The sequence below is a fragment of the Mustela putorius genome, unplaced genomic scaffold (assembly GCF_011764305.1).
Source record: "Mustela putorius furo isolate JIRA1106 unplaced genomic scaffold, ASM1176430v1.1 tig00003974_pilon_pilon_pilon, whole genome shotgun sequence".
NCBI classification, from domain to species: Eukaryota; Metazoa; Chordata; class Mammalia; order Carnivora; family Mustelidae; genus Mustela; species Mustela putorius.
The window spans coordinates 1,387,712-1,394,025 of record NW_025422117.1 but is presented as its reverse complement, the minus strand read 5'-3'; positions in this window follow the sequence as shown (position 1 = coordinate 1,394,025).

Here is a 6,314-nt window from a genome sequence, read left to right as displayed (position 1 = left end):
CTTCCTGGAGGATTGTCACATTCCTGCCATCACAAGTTCTTATCGATGAGCTTTAGGTTTAGAAGAAATTTAACTTTATTTACATTTCCCTGTGCCTCAGCCTCCCTCAATTTTACGGAGGGGAAGATGATGTGAGGGCTTCAGAGACTGATTTATGGGTCTTTGGAAGTTAGGCTATTGATAAGAAAGCCTCTTCCTTATAAATCACTAGGACGTTTGTAAATGGAAGCAGACTCAGGTCTTGCGGGATTGTGGTCTCTATAAGTTAACTCTTTGTTTTTTCCTTTAGGGCAGCCAGGAATGTCTGAGGAATGTCACACGTGTCACAAGGGGTGTAGTGTGCAGGGGGCCAGCTTCTGCTTTGTCCTCAGCTAGCTACTGTTTCCCTCATCAAGCCCATGGATCTCTACAGCTCAACATCTCCCCCAAACGTGACTTACCGTTTTCTTAACAATTCAACATCCAAAAACTTCAAATACCACCCAAGTCAAGAAAGTGCCCCTCCTTTACATAATCAATCACATTTTTTTGATCTAAAGAGTTCTCCCGTCTATCCCAATGCCACCTGTTCCCGGCGCTGTGCTTTCGGTCTTATCATCACCAGCCTGATTGATTGCAACAGCTTCATAACTCAGATCCCTGCAGGAGCTCAATCTTGCCAGATTCTCAAATTCATCTTCCAGACTGTTGCCAAAATGAGCTATCAAAAACGTAATTCCACAGTCAATAAAAATGGCAAAAGATCTCATAACATGTAAAAACATTCATGATATATTGCTTAGTGGGGAAAAAAAAAAAGCAGACTCCAACAAAACAGTATTATGATCCCATGTTGGTTTGGTTTTTTGTCTTTCCAAATGTATATATACGCTCCAAGAAACGAAGAATATACACCAAAATGTTACTTGAGGTTATCTTCCGGTGGTAGATCAAGGGTAATTTTCTTTTTTTATTGATTTAGCTTTCTTTCTGCAATGAGCATGGATAATTTTTGAAATTGGGAAAAAGTTTAGTCCCACATATATAACAATGTCAATTTCTGCCCTAAAATCTCGAGTCATCCCTCTGTCAGCAGGATGAGGTCCAAGCACTGTTTCAGGACACACAAGGGTTTCGAGGACCTGCCCCTTCCTTCCTCTCTGGCTTCACTTCCCCTCTCACATTGGAGAGCAGCGGGGCTCAGACATGGGGGGGCCCCAGCCAGAGTTTCAGATTCTGTATGTCTGAGGTGGGGTCCAGGAGCTGGCATTTTAAACAAATGATAGAGATATTGTTGTTCTGGGGAACACATTAAAAAATTATAACTGTGGCAAAATAGACGCAACATAAAATTTACCATCATAACTACTTTCAAGCATACAATTCAATGGCATGGGGTGCATTCACAATGTTGGGTAGCCATGACTATTGGGCATTTTCAGAACATTTTCACCTTCCCAACAGAAACTTGGAGGCATTAAACAATTTTACCCCCATCTCCTCTTCCCCTCCCTCCTTGTAAACTCTATTTTATTCCCTGTGTCTATGAATTTGTCTATTTGTAGGTACTTTGTATAAGTGGAATTCTACCACATCATCATTTGTGAATACCTCGACTTACTTATCCACTCATCTAGAGACATACATTTCAGTTTCCACCTTCCGGCTCCTGTGAATAACCCTGTGAATGTTGGTGTGCAAGGACATGTTTGAGCCCCTACTTCCCACTCTATCAGGCACATACCTAGAAGCAGAATTGCTGGGTCATATGATAATTCCATGTCTGACTTTTGGAGGACTTGCCGTCCTATTTTCCACAGCGGCTGACCCATTTTACATTCCTTGCCAACATTTATTTATTTATTTATTTATGATTTTACTATTTTCTTATTATTTTCTGCTTTTTTCAAATACCATCCCAAAATGTATTCAGTGGTATCGCATCACAGTTTTGATGTTCCTGCTGGACTAGCGACACGTTGTGAGGATGTCCATGCTGGAGGACGACGGAGGATCTCTGTTCCAGGAACACATAGTATTGTTCGTAGCTTGATGTTTCCACAGGGACGGCCCTTCTGCCTGGGATCCTCCCCAGTTTCCTCTACAGATTGTGGTTCATCCTCTAAAACACAGCACAACTCAAATGTCATCTGCCGAAGGTTTTCTCAGAACCTCTAGGTTGGCATGGCAGACCTCACAAAAGGCTCCCAGAGCATGGGAGCCATGGAAGGTGAGCACAGGGGAGGGGGCAGTGGGTAAGGCACTGGCTTAAAAGCAAGTGGTTTGGTTGAAAGTCTGCAGGGAGCTGATAAGACCCAAGACCCCTTCCCCATGGCAAAGAGCCCAACAGCGGCTATGGAGGCCTCACCACTTGGATTTCCCTTCAAGATGGAGCTCGCCACTCAGCGGCCAAGAGAGCAGTTAGCAGACATCCTCTGTCTGCAGAGTCATCAGGATCCACCTCTGTTCTTTCAGAGCAGCCACAAGCCCGTGACTGAGCACAATGGGGCATGTGGCATTTCTGCCCAGTTGGAGACTTCTTTGCCAAACCGTCTTTGCTCTGGAGCTCCCCAGTTGGCGGCCATTTGTTTGGGCAGATCTGCATCATGGGCTGAGGCTCTCCCTGCCCACCCTTCCCCTCCCCTTCCTTTTCGCAGCTGTCTGACCTGCACTGCAGCCTGGGGATCCCTCCTGTCCAGATAAGATCCTCCCTTGCACATCGTTCACAAGAATTTCCCTTCCTTCCTATAAACTGCACCCCTACCTCTGTCTCAGTCACCAGTCCCCAGAGGATCCAACGGACACAGATGGTCCCAAGAGTTGGTGCCACAAAGGAAGTGGTAAGTAAGGTTTGGGAACAGATCACTGTCTGCCGGACTGGTCATGAGAATCCCATCCTGAGTGGGGCATGAGGCACAAATCATCCCTCATGCAAGGTGGCGACCCAAGTGCCAAAATTTGCAATAATTCATTCAGACATTGAAATGTTCAGGGAGCATGTCTTAGGAGGACAATGGAATTTGCTGCTTGTTATGGAGTCACTTGGCTGCCCCACGGTGGGTGAAGAAAAGCTGAGGGCAGTTAATGATTACATGACATTTGAGGGTGGGGGCCCTATTTCTTAAAATAGGAGAACAGAAAAAAACCCAAGACCAAACTTAGAATGTAATAGTTAAAAACCTTCAAAAAGAGTCAAAAATCTTTATGGATATCCACCCAGATATTCCTATCCCAAGTGTCAGGGGCCCAGGTTTTCCCAAACATCCTGAACCCCTCCTCTGGTGGAGATAGTACATCAAAAACAAAATCGCAGGGCACCTGGATGGCTCAGGTGGTTGAGCGTCCAACTCTTGATTTTGGCTCAGGGTCATGGGACAGAGCCCCACATCAGGCTCTGCGTTCAGTTTGGAATCTGTTTGTCCCTCTCCCTCCACCCACTTGCACTCTCTCTGTCTCTCTCTCTCAATAAATAAACAAACAAACAAACAAACACAATCTTTTTTTTAAAAAAAATCACAACTTGGATCTGCCCAGGAAGATGAGTACCACCCTGACAGGGTGGCAAGGACAAAGGGCGGATCCCCATCAAGTCTCCATTTATTTCACCAGCATGGCTGGATTCTGGAGAAAGGCCATAGGCAGCTGCTCCCTCAATCAAGTAGTGGCTCCCATGGCAGTGGCCATGCCCCTGTGGCATCTCTTTTGCTAGAGCAGATTACAAGGTCCCTGGGACATGGTATCCAGCCATGGATCTGGTGAATGTGTTCTGAACTCGATCAAAAACAAACATCAGAAACCAGGCGCCTTTATGGTTTCACCCCAGGGCTACGTTTCTGGTTCTGCTCTCTGAAGAGACTCAGGTCTTCCGACCATCCCGCAGAATGTCACATTGATCTATTAAACTGATGGTCTCATGCCAGTCAGGCAGAATTAGCAGAAGGGGTTGCACACAGTTGGCTTTGGTAATTCACATGTAGCCTAGAAGATGGAAGACATACCCCATGAAGATCCAGGACTTGCCATTTCAGTAAGTTCTTGGGAGTCCAGTGGTGAAAATCAAATTGCCACATGTTGCATTCCCCTTCCACAAAGAAGGAAGCACCATGGCTGGCAGGCCTCTATGGATGCTGGAGGCAATGCATTCCACACTTAGGGATAAGGCTCCAGCCCATAAACTGGGTGACACAGAGTCTGTGTGGGGCAGGGAAAGGACCCTGAGGCAGGGCCAAGCTGGGGGGAAAGTTTCCCTGCCACTCAGGTCATATGCTCTGGTGGGGGCCCTATGGTAGTGGAGATGTCAGTCATAGACAGAGATGCAGCATAGATTTTATGGTGAGCCCCAGTGGGAGAATCACAATGCATGCACCTAGGGTTCTGGGGGGGGAAAATTTCCAATGACAGTGGAGAACTTTATGATTTTAGAAAACAGCTCCTGGCAGGTTACTAGGCCCTGGTAGAAACAAAATACTTGACTAGAGGACTTCAAGTGACCATGTCTCCAGAAATGTCCATCACATGCTGAGTTCTTTTGGACTCACTGTTATGGACTAACTTGAGTCCCCACCCCACCTCTTCAAATTCATGTGTTGGAATCTTAAGCTCTAATACTTCAGAATGTGACTGCATTTGGAAATAAGGTTTTTAAAGAGAAAATTAAATTAAAATGAGGTCAAGGGGAGGTTGGGACTAATCCAATTCAGTTCTAAACACACTGGGGTGAGCAGTGTCCTCACAAGAATGAATTTAGACAGAGACATCAGCATGCAGAGAGAGAAGACTGCATGAAGACAGGGAGAAGGCAGCTTTCCATAAGCCAAACAGAGAGGCTCCAGAAGAAACTGACCCTGCCAACGACTTGATCACAGACATCCAGCCTCCAGAAGTACAAGAAAATAAATTTCTGTTGTTTAAGCTACCTGGTCTGTGGTATTTTGTTACAGCAGCTCTGAGAAACTCATGCACCCAACTCATCATTAAGTCAGGTGGGCCCAGTAGCAGTGCATGGTGAGACAAAAATGGTCCATTGGGATTGAGCCTGGGTAGAATCAGAGGGCACCAGGAAGCTGCAGGAGTACGTAGGCTAGACTCACATGACACCAGCTTGGTCCTACCTCTCTCAGCTTCTACCTGTGGCCATGGAGGGCCTGTACAACCTCCTGAAAGGAGAGGAAAAAAACCCAATGTTATAGACTAGTTGGCTTGTAATGTGTGTACAAGCGACAAACAGATGGTGGCTGCATTAAAGCCACATAAGGCTGGCTTTAAAAAAATGTGCAAAGGAGCAATCTGTCAAAGGGCAGAGCTTTCAGCAGTGTCCCTGTTCCTGTGCTTTATACGGAGGTGACTGGAAGTGAGAAATACATGAATGCATGGGCAGTGGTGAATGGCCTGGTTAGCCTGTCTGGTGACTTGGAAGGAAAAGACTAGAGGCAGAGATAAGGCAGGCTTGGAGGCATGTGAATGGCCACATGGGGGTGGCTGGGGAGTGTGAAGATCCATGTGTCATGTATTAATACCCCCTAGAAAGCAAACACGGTGGAAGGGGCACTTAACAATCAGGTAGAGAAAATGAGTAGGTTCCTTAACTGTGGCTAGACTTCACCATCAACTACCCCAGAACGGCCGCAATGGGCACCTGAAAGGACTCACCATAGATGTGGAGATGGAACCTGCCCTTGGGCCTCCCAGCATGGACTCTTCACTTACCAAGGCCAGTCTAGCTGTAGCCGCTGCTACACACCCAACCCGCTGGCAGCAGATAAAGGCTGTGTCCCCAGTAGGACACCATTCCTTGAAGAACCAACCAGTTCCTTGGTGGCAAGTTAACTTCATTGAGTCCTTTCCAGCCTGAAAGGGACAGTGGTCTATTCTCATGATCCTTTTTCCATACGGATTTGCCCTTTCTGCCTGCAGAGCCTTAGCCAGCACCATCACCCTACCCAATCTTGTTCCTTCTTTTATCGTTACAGGTGTTAACTTTGACCGTCTGTTTCTGCATATTCCCTTCAGATTGGCTTCTTTCACTTAGTAATAGGCAGATTGGGTCCTTTTGTGGCTTGACAGTTCATATCGTTTGGATACACCAGTTTATTTATCCATTCACCTGCTGAAGGACATCTTGGTGGCTCCCCAGTTTGGACAATGACGAATAAAGTGAATAGAAACATCTGCAGGTTTTTGTGTGGATGTAAGTTTCAAGTCCTTTGTGTAAATGCCAAGGGGTGTGATTGCTGGATCACACCCTAAGGGTGTTTAGTTTTATCTTCCAAAGTGGTTGTGCCGTTTTGCATTCCCACCAGCAATGTATGAGAGTTCCTGTGGCTCCATATCCTCAC